The following is a 23,798-nucleotide window of genomic DNA, read 5'->3' on the forward strand; positions in this document are numbered from 1 at the left end:
TTTCCGTGTCATATATATATATATATATATATATATATATATATATATATATATATATATATATATAATATGGAAGCGGGAGGATCCCGAGAAAAGCCGTAAGTGTGACCTTGTCCGCCATAATTGTCACTATGGATTTTTCATCAGGCCTAACCGGGACTCAAACCCGTCTGACCACTCACCCATCACAGAACACTAAACAGTACCTGTGGTCACCGTATTTATTCCAGTTTTCACAGTCTGATATGTATATTTGCATGTAATTTAGCACGTAAAAATGAATGCTAAAAACTTATTTTTCTTCTATTGCAGTGTTCGAAGAATCCTGAAGAGTTATCACTTCAGCTTCCAGATAAATGTAAGCATTATATCTACTCTGTATTTAAAACACTTAAAAAGTAATTATTTCATAGTCTTTGATAAACGTAAAACTTGCTATTTTATGCTGTGCATAGTGGAGAAACAACTTTAGATTAGATCACACCTCGTTGAGGTTGTAGATTCGGTTGGTTGTTTTGTGTATTTTTAGAAAGTCGGTTCTGAGTGTTTGAATTTTATCCCAGTTGCAAATGATGTGCTAACTGCTGAAGTTGGATCGTCGCTGATGAAGTTCACAGATGTGATCAATCAATATTTAAGGACCCACTTTGGCTGTGTTAAGTGTTCCGTTTTAATCATTTATAACTTCATACTCGACTAGTTTGTGGGAAGTAAAATATTGCGTTTGTGTAGCAAAACCCCCACTTTACTACGTCGTAAATAGGGGTGCATATATCTTGTTTATGTGTGCATCATGCATCTTTATTTTCATAGTTCTTTTTATTGGTTTTGTACTTCCATATCGCAGTTCTATTCTATTTCCATCATTATTAGATTATACCAAACGACGTCTTTCGATCTCATGCCATCTGGGAGCGGGCGGCTGAATTTCTTCTTCCAGTTGGACTGTATTTTTGGTACAAATGAGGAGGCGAGACCTGGCATGTGAGCTGTGCGAGAGGAGAAAGAATGAGCTATCAGAAACAGAGTTTATTTCGTAATGGTTAATACACCAAGTCCCGCTTAGAGGGATCAAGAAATAAATTCTCACCATTTAAAAGGAGATGAAGATATCGTGATTTACATCTGACAAGATGCAGAAACTGTCCAAGTTTATGCACCAATGATTTAAAAACAGTTGCATGTTCATGCGCATGCGCACTAAAGTTTATCGTGGAAACAAGCCTGGCGCCATTCAGTAGAACATTCCGTCATTGGACCATTCTCCTTCATCGAGGCAACAGTCACAGGGAATGTGTATCTGGACATGCTGCAGAACTTTTGTTGTTGATCAACTCCTCCCAGAATCGGTTTTTCAGCAACATAGAGATCCACCCCATTACTTTGGAGCAGAGCGTGTCTTCTTGAATCCAAACTTTCCCAGTAGGTTGATTGGAAGAGGAGATCCCTTGGCTGGCCTCCTAGGTCAAGCGGCTTGACGCCCATTGACCTTCCTCTGGAGCTTTGTGACAAGTGTTGTGTGACACAGTTGACACTTTGGAAAAACTGAGACAACGCATTATAAATGCAACTCCGCTAGTCACTCCACAAATGTTATGGAACACTTGGCAGGAGGTTGAGCACCTTTTGGATGTCTTCAGGGTAGCTCGAGGCGCACACATCGAGTTGCACTGACCATTCTCCGAAACTCGGATAGTCTTTAGGTCAAGTTGTACAAAAAGTTATGTTATAAAACCTTTATTTATACTTTAAATTAGCACTTACTTCTCGATCCCTCTAAGCGGAACACGGTGTATTACGAATCTACCGAAACATAAGTTCATTTCGGACTAAACCTTATCTTCCCCCTCCATACCAGTTGGTAATATAGCCACCGTACATGATACGATCACAGGTCAGGTCTTGTCTCCTTTACTGTATTATTATGTTTTTATAGTTCTTGTCACTTGGTCACTTGCATTATAATAATGTTATTACTCTAGTCTAGTCTGTATATCTAAATCTATAAAGCTCTGATTGAAGCGATTTAAAGTTATTTCCATATATCTGGCCTCCTTTAGTTTTCCGTTTTTCTGAAGCCTCTTATTTTAGGCAAACATTTCTTTTCTGCACCTTCATTTCTGTTCATTCTTAACTTTTAAATAACTAAACGTCGTTCCCATGCATGTCTGGCTATGAATTTAATTGATGAGAATATTTCGTATCTAACTAGATTTTAAAAGTTACAGTATTTCACCATATTATGGTCAATCTCATCAGTGATTGAGAGATTAAAACTTAGGCATGTAAACGAATTTTATTTCTTCAGTTTTCTTTTTATCTTGTTTTAACTTCCTTTGATACCAATTTGCAAGCCAATGCTGTGTAGGAGGGGGTAGGATAAACTTGGACCAACACTAGACATATCCACAATGAGGGATCATCTAGACAGCAAGTCTCAGGGCCACTATGGAAACAACAAAGAACTGCATATGAGAAGGGACAAACACCTAGTCCCTTTACGGACTGCCCATGCCGGGAATTTAACCACGGACAGTTCCATGGTGAAACTCGTAAGCTAACCACAAAGCGACGCGGCGGACAGCGAACTAACTTTTCCCATTATCTCGTTCATACATATACTTTTATCTTGTGTATTTCTATACATGAGTAATGCCAGTCTACCTCATTATCAACATCATGCTTATCATTCTCATTATCACCATTGCCGTCCTCATCGCCCTGTTCAATTCGTAATTAACGCCGTCATTAGCATCTCCATAATTTTATCGTCTTCCTGATCGCTTCCATCACTTTTTCATCGTCTTCATCACTTCTATCATTTTGTCATTACTATCATTATTTTCATAATTTTGTTATCTTCGTCCTTATGACTTCCATCTTTTTCATCGTCATTCTTATTATTTCCATGGTTTTATCATCGTCGTCCTCATCACTTTCATCATTTTGTCATAGTTGTCCTCGTTACTTTCATCATTTTGTCATCGTCGTCCTCATCACTTTCATCATTTTGTCATCGTCCTCATCACTTTCATCGTTTTGTCATCGTCGTCATCACTTTCATCGTTTTGTCATCGTCGTCATCACTTTCATCGTTTTGTCATAGTTGTCCACATAACTTTCATCATTTTGTATGTATGTATGTATGTATGTATGTATGTATGTATGTATGTATGTATGTATGTATGTATGTATGTATTTATTTACACTGCAAGTGGGCAAGCACCCTGTGGCAGTGATATACACAATATAAACAATACACAATACAATTTTACAATACACAATAAAATTATATACACAATACAATAAGAATACACAATACAATTTTACACAATGATTACAATTAATAATAATACATACATACACACACACACACACCCTCAGATATATATATATATATATATATATATATATATATCAAATCCGTGGCGCTACAGGCCGTGAAGGGCCTAGACCGACCAGCCGGCTGCTGGCCTCACGTCCACATGCCGAAGCAGAGGTGGACGATAATCTAACCAGAATGGAGGTATCGTGTGGTTAGCACGATGATCCCCCCCCCAGCCATTATAGCAGGTATTCGCAACCGGATTTCGCTACCTGTCGTAGCTCCCCAAGTGCATCACGATGCTGGGTGGGCACCGGTCCTATACACTAGCCGAAATTTCATAATAAAATTTCTTCCCCCATGAGCATTTGAACCAGCGCGCATTCCGTAACACGAGTCCTAGGCGGGATGCCTTAGACCGCGACGCCACGGCACGGGACTAATAATACATAAAATAACTAATTAATAAGTGAACCTGATTTTACAATACAACCTACATATGTATAGGCCCTACGTAAGTTTCACATTGGTACTGATAATAATCTTTCATTTTATTCTCACCTCACTCACTCTAGTGGTACTATGTGGCATTTGACTGACACTATAGAACATATTTTATTGACACTATAAATTATCACTGATCGGAACTATTCACTGCACTGTAAAGCATAACTTCACTGACTTTGTAATCGTCGTCCTCATCACTTTCATCATTTTGTCATAGTTGTCCTCATCACTTTAATCATTTTGTCATCGTCGTCCTCAACACTTTCATCATTTTATCATCGTCGTCCTCATCACTTTCATCATTTTGTCATAGTTGTCCTCATCACTTTAATCATTTTGTCATCGTCGTCCTCAACACTTTCATCATTTTATCATCGTCGTCCTCATCACTTTCATCATTTTGTCATCGTTCTCAACACTTTCATCATTTTGTCATCGTCGTCCTCATCACTTTCATCGTTGTGTCATCGTCATCCTCATCACTTTCATCATTTTGTCATCGTCGTCCTCAACACTTTCATCATTTTGTCATCGTCGTCCTCAACACTTTCATCATTTTGTCATCGTCGTCCTCATCACTTTCATCGTTGTGTCATCGTCGTCCTCAACACTTTCATCATTTTGTCATAGTTCTCATCACTTTCATCGTTTTTTCATAGTTGTCATCACTTTCATCATTTTGTCATCGTCGTCCTCATCACTTTCATCATTTTGTCATCGTCGTCCTAATCCCTTTCATCATTTTGTCATCGTCTTCATCACTTTCATCGTTTTGTCATCGTCGTCCTCAACACTTTCATCATTTTATCATCGTCGTCCTCATCACTTTCATCATTTTGTCATCGTTCTCAACACTTTCATCATTTTGTCATCGTCGTCCTCATCACTTTCATCGTTGTGTCATCGTCATCCTCATCACTTTCATCATTTTGTCATCGTCGTCCTCAACACTTTCATCATTTTGTCATCGTCGTCCTCAACACTTTCATCATTTTGTCATCGTCGTCCTCATCACTTTCATCGTTGTGTCATCGTCATCCTCATCACTTTCATCATTTTGTCATCGTCGTCCTCAACACTTTCATCATTTTGTCATAGTTCTCATCACTTTCATCGTTTTTTCATAGTTGTCATCACTTTCATCATTTTGTCATCGTCGTCCTCATCACTTTCATCATTTTGTCATCGTCGTCCTAATCCCTTTCATCATTTTGTCATCGTCTTCATCACTTTCATCGTTTTGTCATCGTCGTCCTCATCACTTTCATTATTTTGTCATCGTCGTCCTCATCACTTTCATCATTTTGTAATCTTCCTCCTCGTCACTTCCATCATTATGTGTTATTCATTCATTCATTGTGTTCTGCCCAAATGCAGGTCTTTCACTTCAAACCCAGTATTCTTCAGTCTTATCTATTTTCTGCTTTCCTTTTATTCTCCGCATGCGATCCATATATTTTAATGTCGCCTATCATCTGATATTTTCTTCTGCCCCGAACTTTTCTTCCGTTTAACATTCTTGCCAGTGCATCCTTCAGTAGGCAGTTTCTTCTTAGCCAGTCACCTAGTCAATTTCTTTTTCGCTTCCTGATCAGTTTCAGCATTATTGTTCCCTCATTCTTTCTAGCGCAGCTTCGTTTCTTATTCTGTATATCCATTTCACACGCTCCTTTCTTTTCTATATCCGTATTTCAAATGCTTTTAGTCTCTACTCTTCACTTCGTCGTAGTGTCCATGTTTCGACCCCATACAATGCTACATTCTACACAGCACTACGCTAGTCTCTTCTTTAGTTCTTTTTCCAGAGGTCCACAGAAGATGCTCTTTTTTCTATTAAAATCTTCCTTTGCCATTACTATCCTCCTTTTGTCTTTTTCGCATTAGCTCATGTTACTATGTATAGTACACCCCGAGTATTTGAATCTGTCCACTTGTTCCACTGCTTCATTTAGAATTCTCAAGTTTACCTTCCTTAGTCTTCTTTCGATAATCACGGTCTTCGTCTTATTTGCATTTATTTTCATCTCATACTACTCACAGCTGTCATTTAGCTCCAGTAGCATACCTATCCTTAGTATCATCTCCTCTTCTGCTATGAATGCAAAATTATTTAAGGTCACAGGAACAGTCTAAACCTGCTACAAGGAAGGAAGTAAGTCGTGTTTTATACAATTGAAGGCACATGTGTATATAAATTTCCTTGTCAAACTAGAAAAATAAATAGCTATTTTACTGACAAAAATTTGTGATGTCTAGCGAGCGAATTACTCTGTATTAAAAATGAGTTATTAAGGAGAAAGCAGAAACTTAAGCGCTCTGTTTCTGAGGAAGATAATTTTTGTGTCTTAGCCATAACTGCAAAAGCGGTGTTGGATCCTCTATTGACAACATATAGGTAAAGACGGCTGTGGCCTCAATCTTTTTCCTACTTGCATCAGAGCAGTCTGGATTCTCATACACCCAGGTGTCCCCTATTCAGTCTGTAATCAGGGCTCTTAATACCATATCACGAGCCTCTAGTTTTGTCCCCAGGGCCGTAGCGAGTCGAGGATCTATAGACCGTTTCAAAATAACCACGGTCGTATAGCCAGCCATATATTCTCGGTAACTTGATTACACAAGCGGGGATGCATTCTTCTGCAATCCCATTTCCGCAATACCCGTTTTGTTAATTAAATGCAGCATCCCCACGTGTTGCTTTTAACCCCCTCCGTCCCCCCCTCTCTCTCGGCGCAAATTGTAAATGATGCAGTGCCTACATAGGATTCAATGGCGGTGTTAGTTCTTTATTCAGGCAACAATGTTCGCATCACGCCGCTATTTTCTATTGATGAGTTGGCAACGCTGCAATTTTGTTTAAATATTTGTTTACGTTGGTTTTAAAATGGTGTGACGTTGAGTATGTTGCGAATTGATTGAAAGGAATTGTGCTACAATCAATGCAGTCAAGACCTACAGCTATTTCGCTCTCGACGGAAAAGGTCACTCAACGTGGCAGTAGAGTGTTTTAAATGTGTAGGAGTAAACATGGAAGTAGCTGATATTCCCAGTTTTATTTGGTATGAGCAAACATAGAAGTGATTGAAATTGCCTGCTTTTGTTTGGTACGAGCAGACATAAATGTGACTGAAATAACTTTTTTGTATTTGGCATGAGCAAACAGAAGTGACTGAAATTCCGTGCTTTTGTATGTGCGAAGATACACGCAAGTGACTGAATTTTTTTTCGTGTTATAAGTAAACTTAGAAGTGGCTGAAATTATCTGTTTTATTGAGTACGAGTAAATATTAAAGACTAAGATTATGTTGTTTAATGAGTATGATTAAACATAGAAGTAAAGAAATTTCCTGTTTCTTCGAGTTTGAAAAAACGTAGAAATTTCTTCAATGTTCTTATTTTTATTATGTGTAAGTAAACATGAAAGCAACTGACCATCTCAGCTTTTAATTGTGTTGACTAAACACAAAAATCACTGAAATTACTTTTTTTTTATTGATTATGAGTAAACATAGAGATTTATAGATGATTGAAATTCTCTCCTTTTAATGGTTACGAGTAGGCAAAGTTGTATTATTGCATATGAGTAAATATAAAAGTGACTGAAATTCCCCGTTTCAGTAGTTATGAATAAGCATAAAAGTGACAGAAACTCCCTGCTTTTAATAATTATAAATGACCTTAAAAGTTATTGAAATTTTCTGCTTTTAATAGTTATAAATGGCCATAAAAGTGACTGAAATTCTCTACTTTTAATAGTTATAAATGGCCATAAAAGTGACTGAAATTCCCTGTTTCAGTTGTTATGAATAAGCATAAAAGTGACAGAAACTCCCTGCTTTTAATCATTATAAATAACCTTAAAAGTGACTGAAATTTTCTGCTTTTAATAGTTATAAATAACCATGAAAGTGACTGAAATTCCCTGTTTCAATAGTTATGAATAGGCCTAAGCATAAAAGACGTGACAGAACCTCCCTGCTTTTAATAATTGTAAATAACCTTAAAAGTGACTGAAAGTTTCTGCTTTTAATAGTTATAAATAACCACAAAAGTGATTGAAATTCCCTGTTTCAATAGTTATGAATAAGCATAAAAGTGACCGAAATTCCCTGTTTTTAATACTTATAAATAACCATAAAATTGACAAATTTTCTGCTTTTAATAGTTATAAATAACCACAAAAGTGACTGAAATTCCCTGTTTCAATACTTATGGATAAGCATAAAATTGATAGAAACTCCCTGCGTTTAATGGTTATGAGGAAAGTAAAGAAGTAATTGAAATTAATCTACTTGTTTTTATTGGGTGTGAGTAAACATAGAAGGGACTGAAATTTCCTGCTTTTAATGGTTATGAATAAATATAAAATGGACTGAAATGGAAGTGAATGAAATTTCCGTTTTTAATGGTTATGGATAGTCATAGAAGTGACTGAAATTCCCTGCTGATTATGAGGAAAACACAGGAGTCGCTGGAATAATTTTTTTATTGGATATAAGTAAACAGAAGTGTCTGAAATGTCTTACTTTTAATGGTCATGTGTTTTTATTGGATTTGAATAGGCTAAACATAGAAGTAACTGAAATTCTGTGTGTTTAATGGTTATGAATAAACATAGAAGTGAACTAACATTTCCTATTTTCAGTGGTTATGAGCGACTACTTTTAATGGTTATCAGTAAATATAGAAACGACTAACATTCTATGCTTTTAATATGTATGAGTAAACATAGAAGTGACTTCCTCTGTTTTAATGTAAACTTAGACATTCCTTACTTTCATTGGTTATAGGCCTGCGTAAACACACAAATGACTGAAATTCTCTTCCCAAAAGAAAATTAAAATTACACTTAGGCCTAAATATTTTTTATTATGAGGAGACCTATTCGTTGCTAGAAGGTTAATAAAATTGTAATGAAATTGAACTTTCCTAGTTAAGTTAATGTTGTTTTGCCTCGTAGCTAAATAGTATATGCAGAGCACACTGTAAAATGGAAATAGAACACCAGGTGAAAAGTAGAATGAGCAGACGGGAAAGAGAAGAATCAATATCTATTTTCTTAAAAGGAACTGTATTGATTTGACAGAATATAGAATGCTTTTGAATTTCTGCGCGCTCTGACCCGTTTCCCAATTGCTTTTCCTTTCGAATGGTGTTAGATTAACGTTTGCTGGCATCCTGGACGCCAGAATTACCCATTTTCATTGATGAGGGTTGGGATCCCAAGTTAGTAATGCCAAACTTTCTTTTCCCCTTTTCCTCTCTTGAAGTGAGGTCTTCGATTGGCTATCGTTAGAGAGAATTCCCTGTGGGTTTCCTCATATTTTTTCTAGGCCTCTGAACTCTTAACGCTCTACTACCTTCTTTTTATGCGCTCGCATTTGTTTCTAATTCGTGGAATCCTTGAATCCTTGTAAACAGTGAATATTATGTGCTGCGTAATGACAAGTTTCTTTTGAAGAGAAATTTGTATAATAGCCTATAGTCTACAAAACTGCACCATGCCTGGCATATCATTCGCTAATCCAATCACGAAAGGGACATGACTTATATCCTGGGTATTACCTGAGAGTTTTGGCGGGCATATCGGCGTAGTGCTAGAGTTCAGATACCAAAATAATTTATATTACAATATAATACCGGTTTCCCTTGTAGGTTTTTTCAAAAGTAACTTCAACTTGCAATTAAAATTGAATGAGGGAATTTTGAATAAAATGCTCACACATCTAACTTGTGCTTAACCAGGTATACAAGTTACAAAAGAACCGTAAAAGTTTTCTATATCCACATGACTAGGGACCGGATTTTTTTATGTAATTACATATTATATTCCTTTCAACCTAACCGTATATAAATAACAAATCTTTGCAAATCTTGTAATTACCATTAATATATTAAAATTTGATACTACATATTTCTACATATTTACCCCACATTACATATTATGGCTTGGTATTACATAAATCTACATATTTAAGGGTTTTATTCATTTTTACTTCTCTAAAAAGGGGGGGGGGACTTCTGCTGGGGAAGTTTACAATTTGAAATACACAGATTTAAAAAGCCTTTTTTCCTACCCAAGGAAGGTATATTTCGGGACGAAACACAACGTCCTTAGTTCCAGGAAGTAATAGAGGCACTCACCCCATACCGCCCACTCTAAATATGAGTGAACAAAAGGCAACCTTTCTCTATAAAAATTACTCAGAAAATAGTGTTCCCTTCATGCGGTGGAGTAGGACGAGGACGGCATGATTTGTCTCGAACTATAATTGTTCTACACACGTTTCAACAAGGCGTTCCCATGCAATTTGCAACCTTATCCACCCTCTTCCTAATCCTTCCAGGTAAATCCCGTGTCAAGTCTAACATGAGCCGCAATAAAGTAGCCGACTTTTGAAAAGAAGCTGGAGTAAAGGAACAAATTGGAAAGATATTGCAAGATTAAAATAAATAGCTTTTCAGGTTATTGCTTGAATTTTTTACTTTAAATTTAGTAGACTTGTACGGAAATAGGATTTTCCGAGCAATTAGGACCTTGAGGTTGGAATAATCTTACCCTTCTGAATGAGACAGGAATGCCACTTTTCAAAGAATAGTTTGTAAATGCCTATAGTTTGAGTTTTTAGACGGTACTTTGTTTCTTACAGGGAGCAGCTAAAATGCATGTGTCTCACATCTCCTCTTATTTTCTCCTTATCCAGTAAAGCGAAACAATGATTGCAGAACTGTTGTCATTTTGTCATTCATTTCAATCAGTTCTCTAGTTTTAGTACTTACAGTATAGAGTGCAAGTGAGTTTATCTACTGCTTTTAACTAACTAACATGGCCCCTGTATCTTCAACCCTAACGACAAAAATAAAATCATGGATTGTGATGGGCGAAGCTTTCACTAAAGATGGAAAAATAGTAATGTGTCAAGTATGCGGTAAAAAAGTCGGGTGCTCTATGAAATCACAACTGGAGAATCTTACCTATCCTATACCTGCTAGATATTGATATTAAATATTTTCATGATTTTACATATATTTTGGTACATATTCAACTTATTTTTCTTACATAAATATGTACATATTTCACACCTTGATATTGCATAAAAAATCCGGTCGCTACACATGATATTAGGAGGCAGGGCGCCATCAGCAGGCGAGCAAGTCAGAACGCTGGATTACACTCAGGGTTGGGATTTTACGCATAAAACGGTTATTTACATTATAGTTAACTACGCGTAAATAATGCGTAATTAAGGTAATACATGTAAAATACGTAAAGAAAATCTCCAGGAACTTTTATTTTTAGTATACCTTTGTTCAGTTTGTGATGAAAATTTACCGTTTGAACTGCCAACAAACCTAACATATAACTCGAGGCTACCAATTAATGTTAAAAAAAATGGAGATCTTAAGAAGATTTTGCAATTCATACCGGATGAAGTGAAAGGTTTTTACACAGAACTGTACACATGGCTTACGACCAACAAAGATAGTAATGCCAGTGGAAGCGAAGATTGAAAAAATAAGTTTATTAATGTTCTGACATACAGAAAGTCTATTCAGCCATGCTTCCTAACTCTTTGATGATTAGTCATTTACCACAACAAATTTGGAAAATTATTACATTTAATGAGTTATGTTCAAATCATAATATTTACCTTAAACTGTTGTACTATAAAAAGGCCTTCATCACTATATTCGTTTATTTTTAAAACCCCACAGTTGACTAAAACAAAACTTTCGGGAAACCAGTAAAAAGTTGTTTAGTTTAATTAATTTTATTTTAATTGTCAAAAGTATTTAACAAATGATATTAGTTATAATGTTAGGTTTATTCACTATTAGTTGTTTTTTAAAATATGTATAAAATCCCCCCCCCAAAGTAAATTAGGCTATTAGGGTTTTTTCCAACAAACTGAAATTAAGCAAAACATTGCTGTTTTTTTTAAGTATTAGAATGAATGAAAGTAAGTATTAACAAATGTTATAATCTATGTAAGAACTGCAGTATAAAATCACAAAAAATTATTTTGTTTCTGCTGCAACATATATTTCTCTTATCAGGACTTAAAAGGAATGAAATAATTGATGTTTAGAATGTCAAAATCAATAAATGTTAGTTTATTACTCTGTGTATAAGACAGTTTTCTACATTACGTACTTTACATGTAAATTACACGTAAAATAGATACAGGTGATTTTCGCGCCCAACCCTGATTACACTATTCACTGGGAGTTCATGTGTAAAGCGGTGTCAGTAACCGTTCACTGGTAGTAATTCAGTTGTCGATTGAATAGGTCTAATATATTTCAAATTAAACCCTTTTATACTTGCGAAATATTACGCAACGTTATAAATAACTCCTCTAGCACCGCTTTTCAATGGTCCGCCAGCAACACTAGACTTATTTTTCATTCTTACACTCTAATTGAGATTTACAGTAAAACCTTGGATTACGAGTAACTTGGTTTGCGAGTGTTTTGTAAAACGAGCGAACAATGAGGAAACATTTTTGTTTGATAAACGAGCGATGTCTTGCAATACGAGCAGCACTATTTGTACGTAACCATCGACGAGCTGTTGAATCTGCATTCCGTGCAAGAGGCAATGGAGGGGATCTCGTCTGAGGAGGAAGAGGAGAAAGGAGCGGACGAAGTCCTCGCTTCAAATGAGATTAAAGAGGTGTGTAAAAAGTGGGAAGCAGTACAAAATTGTGTTAAAATTTACCACACTGATAAGGTTGTAACAGTGCGTGCGATAAATCTATTTAACGACAACGCAATGTCACATTTCCGCGAAATCCTCGAAACGAAGCAAAATCAGGTGTCATTGGATAGGTTCTTAGTCAAAGCAAAAGATTTAATTTAGTCAAGCAGTCAGAACGATTCCGTTAGTGATAGTGAAAATGTTTTCTTTAAATGTTCAAGAAGTTTACTAAGCAGTAAAACAGGTGAAAGACATTCAAAAACAAAATTCAGTTATGTTGGACTATTGCATTGAATTTTACCTGAATTATACTGTATTTTATATGAATAAAAGTGTGAAACGAATTAATCTCCGTTTGTATTTTTGATATGCGAGTGTTTTGGATTAAGAGCACGTTTTCGGAACGAGTCATGCTCGTAATCCAAGGTTTTACTGTAATTACAAAATAAGAAAGTTTTAAGTAGTGAATATGAAGAGAGATAATACATTTTCAGAACTTAGGTTTCAAAAGGAGTCAAAAGGAAATTTTAAACAAATGGAAGGAAATTAGTTGTTACAAAAAATTAAAATCAAAATGTCCAAACGAAATAGACAATTGAAAATACTGAACAGATACGAAGATTGATAAGGGGTAGATTAATAGGAAATGAAAAACTAAGTTTAAGCCTATAATTATTTTACAAATTCTCAAAATCACAATATGCAGTACTGTGTAACTTAATGCAAAGCGATCTGTCCCGGAGCGACTCAGAAACACAACTGATCCTCACCACTACGTCCTGCGCAGTACCGATAAGTGCTCTGTGGCGCAGGTTCTTTCTTATATTATATGTATATAGGCCTAGATAGGAATTTTTTTATGGGAAAAAAATATTTTTGCGACTGTTGGTATGCGAGTTATGACGTCATCGAGAAACGTTTTAAGTGACACAAACATTTTTTAAAATTTAATCTTAAAAAGCGTAATTTATGTAATACTTTATTATAATTGTCGTTACTATGGTAACAATTGTATTATTGATAGATTTTTGTTAGTCCTTGTGTAATGAAAGCAGTTTTTTTTTTGGGTGAAATCAACTGTGAGGACAACTGGTACAAACGTCCAATAATGAATCTGCATTAATATAGAAGGCTTTCATTTTAAAACTTTCCAGTCGAAATAACAAATTATTTAACTTGAATTCAATTTAAACAAAAGAAAAAAACACCTCAATTTAGATATTGAGGGGGAAGTCTGAAACCAGGCTTAATTGCATTTTAGATTTCACACCTCACCCCCAGCTACCCACACTTTGAAATTTCAAATGGCATCCCTATATTTTTATACTTAAATATGAAAGATTATTCAATTGTTTATACACCTCATTCATTTCTTTTCGCATCTTTTGCTTTCTGTCGTCGTCTGGCAACCTGGATTGTTGTTATTCTTGATTAGAGGTGAAGAGAATGAAGCTGCAAAAACTTATTGAGTATTTTATGTAATAGTTGTGTTTGTGTATCAAGTTATTTTAAAATGGTGTATACCCTTCAAGAGAGAACATAAATCATCCTTATTGATTCAATTTCGGAAATTACACAAAATAAGCTGTGTTTTCATCCTACAACCAAATGATAACAAAATACAGTCTTCTTTTGTGGTATTTGAAAATACTGGATTTTATCGGTGCACTATGTTTAGTAGCGCTACAATGCCTGCATAGCAAGCCTACATTTCCTGTTACTCTTTGGGTTTCTCCAGCAATTCTCAAACGTCATTGCCATCATCATTGTCATCGGCACGGCGGCAACTGTATATTTTCATCAGGCTCTTCATGATGTTATCAACAAAGAAACTTAAATCCAGTGCTTCATTGGTGTAGCTAGGACTCCTTTCACACGTTGAGCTGCAAAATGCAATGAAACCTTATTCATTTACTTATAACTATAGTAACGCTTGTGGTTACGACAAAAACAGCATAATTAAAATCTTTCTAGCAGATGAAATTTCTTAAATATTTTTATTTTGCAGTAAAAATGAATTAGCGTAGTTTCAACACTAGAGAACAATGGAGGGGAAGGGGAAGAAAGAGAACACAATGAGGACAACCAGAAAATTAAGTAGAGATAGGAGGATTACTAAGAGGATGAGGACGAATTGGAAGCGTGGGAGAACGAGAAATTGCAGGAGTAGAGAGGGGGATGATAGATCTGAAGAGGAGGAGGATATGTACAAATTACAGGAGTAGGAGATGAGAAATGAAGGATGATGGATCTAAAAAGGAGAATAAGTACAAATTATTTAGGAGTAGTATGAGATGAGAAATGAAGGATGATAAATCTGAAGAGGAACAGGATAAGTACAAATTATATGAGTAGGAGATGAGAAATGAAGGATGATAGATCTGAAGAGGAACAGGATAAGTACAAATTGTAGGAGTAGGAGATGAGAAATGAAGGATGATACGACTGAAGAGGAGGAGGAGGATAAGTACAAATTATTTAGGAGTAGTATGAGATGAGAAATGAAGGATGATAGATCTGAAGAGGAACAGGATAAGTACAAATTACAGGAGTAGGAGATGAGAAATGAAGGATGATAGATCTGAAGAGGAGAATAAGTACAAATTATTTAGGAGTAGTATGAGCTGAGAAATGAAGGATGATAGATCTGAAGAGGAACAGGATAAGTACAAATTATAGGAGAAGGAGATGAGAAATGAAAGATGATACGACTGAAGAGGAGGAGGAGGAGGAGGATAAGTACAAATTATTTAGGAGTAGTATGAGATGAGAAATGAAGGATGATAGATCTGAAGAGGAACAGGATAAGTACAAATTACAGGAGTAGGAGATGAGAAATGAAGGATGATAGATCTGAAGAGGAGAATAAGTACAAATTATTTAGGAGTAGTATGAGATGAGAAATGAAGGATGATAGATCTGAAGAGGAACAGGATAAGTACAAATTATAGGAGAAGGAGATGAGAAATGAAAGATGATACGACTGAAGAGGAGGAGGAGGAGGATAAGTACAAATTATTTAGAAGTAGTATGAGATGAGAAATGAAGGATGATAGATCTGAAGAGGAACAGGATAAGTACAAATTACAGGAGTAGGAGATGAGAAATGAAGGATGATAGATCTGAAGAGGAGAATAAGTACAAATTATTTAGGAGTAGTATGAGATGAGAAATGAAGGATGATAGATCTGAAGAGGAACAGGATAAGTACAAATTATAGGAGAAGGAGATGAGAAATGAAAGATGATACGACTGAAGAGGAGGAGGAGGAGGAGGATAAGTACAAATTATTTAGGAGTAGTATGAGATGAGAAATGAAGGATGATAGATCTGAAGAGGAACAGGATTAGTACAAATTACAGGAGTAGGAGATGAGAAATGAAGGATGATAGATCTGAAGAGGAACAGGATAAGTACAAATTGTAGGAGAAGGAGATGAGAAATGAAGGATGATACGACTGAAGAGGAGGAGGAGGAGAAGTACAAATTATTTAGGAGTAGTATGAGATGAGAAGTGCAGGATGATAGATCTGAAGAGGAACAGGATAAGCACAAATTGTAGGAGTAGGATATGAGAAATGAAGGATGATAGATCTGAAGAGGAGAATAAGTACAAATTATTTAGGAGTAGTATGAGATGAGAAATGAAGGATGATATTTCAGTAGGAGAATAAATACAAATGCAGGAGTAGGAGGAGATGAGAAATAGAGAATGATAAATCTGAAGAGAAGAAGGATAAGTACAAATTGCGGAAGTAGGAGGAGATAAGAAATGGAGGATGATAAATCTGAAGAGAAGAAGAATAAGTACAAATTGAAGGAGTAGGAGAAGATGAAAAATGGAAGATGATGATATTTCTAAAGAGTAGGAGAATGAGTACAAATTGCAGGAGTAGGAAAAGGAGAGTTGAGAGAAATAAGAAGATGAACAAAACATCACGTCACGGTGTTAATCTTCAATTTTATTCCTTAATCGTTGCCTTGAAGGACTCGGAAGCTAACACTAGACAGCCTATCAGGTTATTGGTAGGTACATACATGGCAACTTCGCTCGTGAGTACGCTGAATAACGGACGCGCATCCCTTGTAAACTAGTGTAGCCTCTGGCTGAATCGATCAAATTAGGCGGATGGAGGACTCGCAGTTAATTAGGATGAGAGTGGGGAATGGACATTAGCCCTATATTATTGATTCTACAATTAAACAGAAGCAATTAATACAGCTGGAAAATTTCCTGAAAATAAATAGCGAGCAATCAGTGATTGTGTCCCGTTCGAATAATTTGCAATTATAGCAGATTTACTTCTTACAGTAATCTTTCCATGCTCGACTGTGATACAAACGCTGACTTTTCTAACTCTAAATGCAGCGGACCCGGTTCTATTGACATCAGGAACACAGAGATTTACGTCTCTGCTCTATTTTTTTATTAAGTATTGTATTTTTATATGCTTTATAGTGTGATGAATTGGCTGTGCTAACCTTATAATGAGACGGTCTCTTTATTCTAATGCAAATTTTTGGTCCTCTTTCGAATGAGGACGAAACAAGTCGAAGGACCGAAACTTTGAGAGAAGATGGCAAGCAGAGAGCAAAAATATTCGTATGATACACTTGGTGAGGCAATAGATTAGACCAAATTATATTTTAACAAATCCAATTCGAAAATGTCATTATAGGCTGTGAAGTCCGTGATTCCTTTTAAAAGCAATGCAATGTATTACCCTAGATCAGCGTTTCTCAAACTATGGTCCGCGGACCACCTGTGGTTCTCGAGGTCTGCCCTTGTGGTCCTTCAAAAAAGACAGGAAAAAAAATGAAATTCAAACGAATTATGTATCACACCATAGCCGAAAATTTCACAGTTTGTAAATAACACATGGCAATCGCCTTTCACTTTTTCTCCCAGTACTGACATTTTATGAAATTTATTTACCGTACCCGTCTATCGACTTCGCACTCTACTCTCAACAACAAAAGAGGGATTTAAAGCACTATAACGTGGTGTTTTTCGCCATCTTTTCCGTGCACATCTGGCGCAGCCCCTGTAACCCAGCCAGGGACCATCCGAATTCATAACAGGATCAAAGTATCGAAACTTTTCACGTATTTATGACTTTCTTAATAGTTTTTCCGACACCCAGTCTGTACATTGAAATGGTCACGTACTGTAAGTCGTACACCAATAATAGAACATGAAAAATTGCATCTTTATGTGTTGAAAATCGGGCGTGTTTCTGTATTATTTTTTTTTTATTTCTGATTTTCCAGATGACGATGTACGAAATTTTCTTCTATGAACATTAACTTAATTGGTTAACATTAATATAAAATTAATTAATCTAAATTAATTTTAATTAATTATTTCTACATTAAAATATACGTATACTGGTATTAAAATATGCTACATAAATGATAAATTTGCTTTCGAAGGGAACAAGAGTAAGGTGGTCCGCGGAACTGTTCTGATTTGAAAATGTGGTCCCCACTTCAGAAAAGTTTGAGATCATATATACCCCAAATAGGTCGGCCTTATAGTCTTTGACGTTAACAACTTTTGTCAGGTTTACTATGTTGCCATCTAGTTGTTACATAAGGAGTCACGTCATAATTCCCATTTGAATTGCATTAGCGACTGTACTGCTATCTCGTGTTCGTTTACGGCGGACGGGTGGCGATCCTGGCGGTTGTTCTCTTCAAAGTGCAAACGATTTTAACATAGCGATGACCTATCTGTTACATTATGATCTAGGGTATTACCTGGCTACCGTAGAACGGCCATGTTGCGGCAAAACATGGAAACACTGCCGAGCGGGAAATGAGTACACAAAAGTACTAGAGTTGGTACCGAAACTATTAAGTTGCGTGCATAGGTGGAGTTATGGGAGGGGCATCCCCCCCAAACTTGTCTGAACTCTTTTTTTTTTTTCTATTAACATTAGAAAATATTGAATGCAAAAGACTTTTCTTGCTTTTGTTTATGATTAAGTTTCTGCGTTTAAATTGACGAATTAATGTCTTCAGATCATGTGTCTAGAGTATAATATTTATTTTAAATTTCTGAATGTATAAGAATTTCTATGCCTCATTTGAGGAATGGAAGCACTATAGTGTTTCTTTTGAAATAGCCTGTACTCCTGTGTTAGAAGTCTGCAGCTCCCGTCTACTGAATTAGGTGTTAGTGAAAACAAAAAACACCATAGTCCCTTGTTAAAGGAGTGAAAATTTTCAGTAGTTTTCATAAAACAACAATAGTCCAAAGATTTTTTTATGAAAACAGCCATTTTCCAGGAAGATGGTACGATAGCATTTAAAAATATATCCCATTCATAAACAAAAGCAAGAAAAGTCTTTTCAATTCAATATTTTGTAATGTTAATAAAAAAAAAGAAATCAGACAAAATTGGGGGAGGGGCGCAGTGCTCCCACATACCCTCCCAATATAGGATTTGAACACATGAAATTGTAAACGAATAGTTTCCTGACAGTTTCAAAATCATAAAACGGTTCCAAACAAAATGTGAAGAATATACCTTATTAATATTTTATGTTAAACTATTATTATTATTTCTACATATAAGGAGTCTTTTTAATTCATTCTTGAGCTAAAAGAAAAGGAAGTTTGCTAGGAAAAGCAAAGCGTGACTGAAATTAATCTGATTTGTCTTACGTAGATCGTATCATGTAAAGTGGAGGCAAGGGACTGACGACATAATTGTCACCATCTAGACACCGTATCAGAATGTAATATGAGAGGATGACGTGTTAAAGGCTTATAGTGTGATGTCCATCTCACCTTGTACAGGTACAGTTCACAGTGCGACAAGGGGGCGTCTTCTATGTAGGCGTTGCAACGGATACTTTATTTTATGCCACTGCTGTTTGCTTGCATTTCACGTTGAAAACTCCATGCGAAACATTGCATAAAATGGATTTATGAAAGTATGATCTCTAGCTTAATGCATGGGTTTTCTACGAAGGAAAATCGGGATCAAATCTTCATTTCTCCTCGATCGTCTTCTGTTTCCTTCCTTTCTATTCTATCTCCCTCCTTTTCATTCCTTTTCTCTCTTTCACTTTCTTTTCTTTTGCTTGTGTCCTTTCCTTCTTCTGTTTTCTTCCCCCTCTGCGTCCTTTCCGTCACTTGTCCCCCTTTCCCACACATCTCTTCTTTTTATCATGTCTCATTTTTCTCATCCGTTTTCTTTTCCTCTTCCGTCTCTTTTTTCTCTTCCGTCTCTTTTCCCTCATGTCTCCTTTTTCGTATCCGTTTCATTTTCCTCTTGTCTTTTTTTCCTCTTCTCTTTTTTCTCTTCAGCCTCTTTTTCTCTTCTGCCTCTTTTTCTCTTCCGTCTCTTTTTCTCTTCCGTCTCTTTTTTCTCTTCCGTCTTTTTTTTCTCTTCCGTCTTTTTTTCTCTTCCGTCTCTTTTTTCTCTTCCGTCTCTTTTTCCTCATGTCTCCTTGTTCTCATCCGTTTCCTTTTCCTCTTCCGTCTCTTTTTTCTCTTCCGTCTCTTTTCCCTCATGTATCCTTTTTCTTATCGGTTTCATTTTCCTCGTCTTTTTTTCCTCTTCCTTCTCTTTTTTCTCTTCTGCCTCTTTTTCTGTTCCGTCTTTTTTTTCTTTTCCGTCTTTTTTTTCTCTTCTGTCTTTTTTCCTCTTCCGTCTCTTTTTTCTCTTCTGTCTCTTTTTTCTCTTCCGTCTCTCTTCTCCTCAACCATTTCCTTTCCCTCATCCATCTCCTTTTTTCATCCGTTTGCTTTTCCTTATCCTTCTACGTTTCCTCATCCGTCTTCTTTTTCCTCATCTCTTTTTTCTCATGTCTCCTTTTCTTCATCCGTCTCACTTTGCTCATCCGTTTCCTTTTTCTCATCAGTCTCCTTTCCCTCATCCGTTTGCTTTTCCTCATCCTGTCTCCTCTTTCTCATATCTCCTCATCTGTATCCGTTTTCGTATGTCTCATTTTCCTAATCTGCCTCATTTCCTCTTTCTATCTCCCGTCTCTATCTCTTTTTCTTTTTGAGGGTCTAGTTCCTTCGCCTGTCTCTCCTAATTTCTTTGTTGGCTTCTGGCTTCTTTGCCCTCATGTTTCGTCTTTTCCCATTTTTTGCTTGACTCATCTCCTTTCCTTTTGTCCTCTCCTACCTTTTTTCCCCTTCCCTCTTCGTTCTATCTTCTTTATTCTTTTCTCTTTTTATACCTTTCAGATTTATTCAATTCCTTCTCTTTCTTTTTAGGCACATTCTGTTTCTTCTTATTATTTTTATTCTTCTCCGCATTCACGCTTTTTTCTTCCACGTCTGCCCTTCTTCTTTTGATCCAACTCCTTTCTTGGTTTCTGTCCCCTTTTTTTTCTCAATATCGTCATTTCTGTCCTATTTTTCTCTTGCTCCATTTCTTCTTTCTGTTCTACATACATTTTTTAGTCCTTCTGTGTATAACACCTTATTTACTTGCGACTGTCTTTAGTAAAATTACAGTAATGAGAACACAGTTGTATCATGTTACAAGACATTGTTTTCTCTACTCATTACTAACTAGTCTGCACTGTGAGAATTTCCTCTTTTCCTTTGTTTGTCTCAAGTTCATTGTAGCTCATCCCCGCACTTCTCTAACTCAAGACTGTGCACATGAATAAGAAGTTATGTTTCATTACTGCGCTGTATTTACAACTGTGGGCATCACTTTTTAATCCAGACTTGTTTTCGTGATCCTGCGCCACCGTGCGTCCCTAGGCTTGCTTATTTCGCCTCCGCCATAGTGGCGAATGTGCAGCCAGCCACTCTGCTCATGGCCCAAGGCGACAGATACTCGATACGCGTCCGCCGCGCCGCGCCTCGTGCGCTGCTTAGGTTTCGCTTCTTTCTCATCCTCCTCTCTTATTCCGCATTCTGTCCTGTGAATAATGAATATAGAGCTCGATTTCACTTAAATTATTGCTTAATATACAGAATAAGAATTTGTACAGGAGTTTTCATAAAATACTGAACCATTTCGTGAATTTGTGCTAAGATATTATTCAGAGAATAGATGCATACTTTTTATAAACACATTTTAAATAGAGAACGCTTTAAATTTTCAGTTTGAATCTTCAATATGCATTTAATTTGCACACGATAAACATTTTATTACCGAACGTAAGATTACAGATACCTCATTCCTTACATGGTCGAGATAAGTTACAATACTGATTCAATGTGTTCTTGAAAATCACTCTGGATTACTTTTAGATGAGAATCACTGCACAGACACTTCTACGTCCATATTTTCTCTCATTCGATGTCGTTCACATATTGAGATATAAGTTTTTATTATTACTTATGGCTTTTAAGGAACCCGGAGGTTCATTGCCGCCCTCACATAAGTCCGCTATCGGTTCCTATCTTGAGCTAGATTAATCCAGTCTCTATCATATCCCATCTCCCTCAAATCCATTTGAATATTATCCTCCCATCTACGTCTCGGTCTACCCAAAGGTCTTTTTCCCTCCGGTCTCCCAACAACACCCTATATGAATTTCTGGATTCTCCCATACGTGCTATATGCCCTGCCCTTCTCAAACGTCTGGATTTAATGTTCCTAATTACGTCAGGTGAAGAATACAATGCGTGCAGTTCTGCTTTATGTAACTTTCTCCATTCTCCTGTAACTTCATCCTTCTTAGCTCTAAATATTTTCCTAAGAACCTTATTCTCTAACACCTTTAAAATCTAGTCCTTTCTCAAAGTGAGAGTCCAAGTTTTCCAACCTTAAAGAACAACCGGTAATATAACTGTTTTTATAAATTCTAACTTTGAGATTTTTGAGAGCAGACTGGATGACAAAAGCTTCTCAACCGAATAATAACTCTCTTTTTCCATGTGTCATTTCTATTTGTTACTGTGGTCCAAGATATTTGATTTTTTCCATCTCTTCGAAGGATAAATTTTCATTTTTATATTTCCATTTCGTACAATATTCTGGTCACTAGACATAATCATATACTTTGTCTTTTCGAAATTTACTTCCCAACTATCGCTTTACTTGCTTCAAGTAAAATTTCTGTGTTTTTCCTAATATTTTGTGTATTTTCTCGTAACATATTCACATCAACCGCATAGACAAGAAGCTGTGATGTAATCCGTTCAATTCCAAACCCTCTCTGATATCCTGAACTTTCCTAATGGCATATTCGAGAGCGAAGTTAAAAGGTAAAGGTGATAGTGCATCTCCTTGCTTTAGCCCGCAGTGAATTGGAAAAGCATCCGACAGAAACTGGCTTAAACGGACTCTGCTGTACGTTTCACTGAGACACATTTTAATCGAACTACTGGGTGTTCAGTTCAAAGTGTGTCATGACTCGCTGTATGCCGTCATGTGCCTAGCCGATGAGCCTAGAGAATTCAATCTTCCTACACTTCCGCAGAGGTGTATAACCTATGAGGCAGAGGCAAGTACGACGTTCATTCTGAAGAGTACGTACCGATACATACGATAACGCCGGTAGTGGCAGGAATGTGAACTGTTTGGAAATACGTACTATCGGTATATGAGGAGAGGGTTAAGACGATTACTTATGTATTTGTTGACATTAACTTCGACGGTCAACATGGACACGGAGCATTTGATTTGTGTTGTGGAATGTTACCGTACGCAACCGATGATAACAAATACCCTGCGTACGACTTGCCGGCGCAAAACACAGTTCGAAAGAGGTTAAGGTAGCACACAGACCGTACAGACTGCCATCTGTTGCTACGACGTTCAAGTTATACCTTACACGTTCTCAAGTTCAGATTGAAGAACGCCTTAAACAATAGGCAACTTCTCTGACATATAAGCTGAAACTCTCTTCAAATTGGTGACCCAACAACAGTGACGTCATGACACACTTTGAAATGAACACCCAGTAGTTTCTTCGGAATACCAACATCTATAAGAATATTATATAAAACTTCCCTCTTAATAGAGTCATACTTATACCTTTTTTAAACTCTATTATTATTGTTATTGTTATATTATTATTATTATTATTATTATTATTATTATTATTATTATTATTATTAGTATTGTTATTATTAATGATATTGATTTTGTTTAACTCCCCTTTTAATTTTATTGTTGTAGTACCTGAGACGCTGTAATAATTTTGTGGTACCCTGATAGGTAATATTTTTTACTTGATCAGTAGTAGGTACATACATCAATTACAAAATTATACAAGTAAAAGAAGAAAAGCAGCATATTTACAATATTTCAGGGATAATGTAATTTATTCAGTTGGGAA

At 36.2% G+C, this 23,798-nt stretch overlaps 1 protein-coding gene across 1 annotated transcript in view; it reads left to right on the forward strand.

The window, feature by feature from the left end:
• Positions 1–23,798, forward strand: part of LOC138702769 (nucleolar protein dao-5-like) — a 966,798-nt gene that overhangs the window by 851,181 nt on the left and 91,819 nt on the right. The window contains exon 6 of the mRNA XM_069830070.1: positions 313–358. The gene's annotated coding sequence lies outside the window, so the exon portion shown is untranslated. The remainder of the gene's footprint in view (positions 1–312; positions 359–23,798) is intronic.

This window comes from Periplaneta americana, chromosome 7 (assembly GCF_040183065.1).
Source record: "Periplaneta americana isolate PAMFEO1 chromosome 7, P.americana_PAMFEO1_priV1, whole genome shotgun sequence".
NCBI classification, from domain to species: Eukaryota; Metazoa; Arthropoda; class Insecta; order Blattodea; family Blattidae; genus Periplaneta; species Periplaneta americana.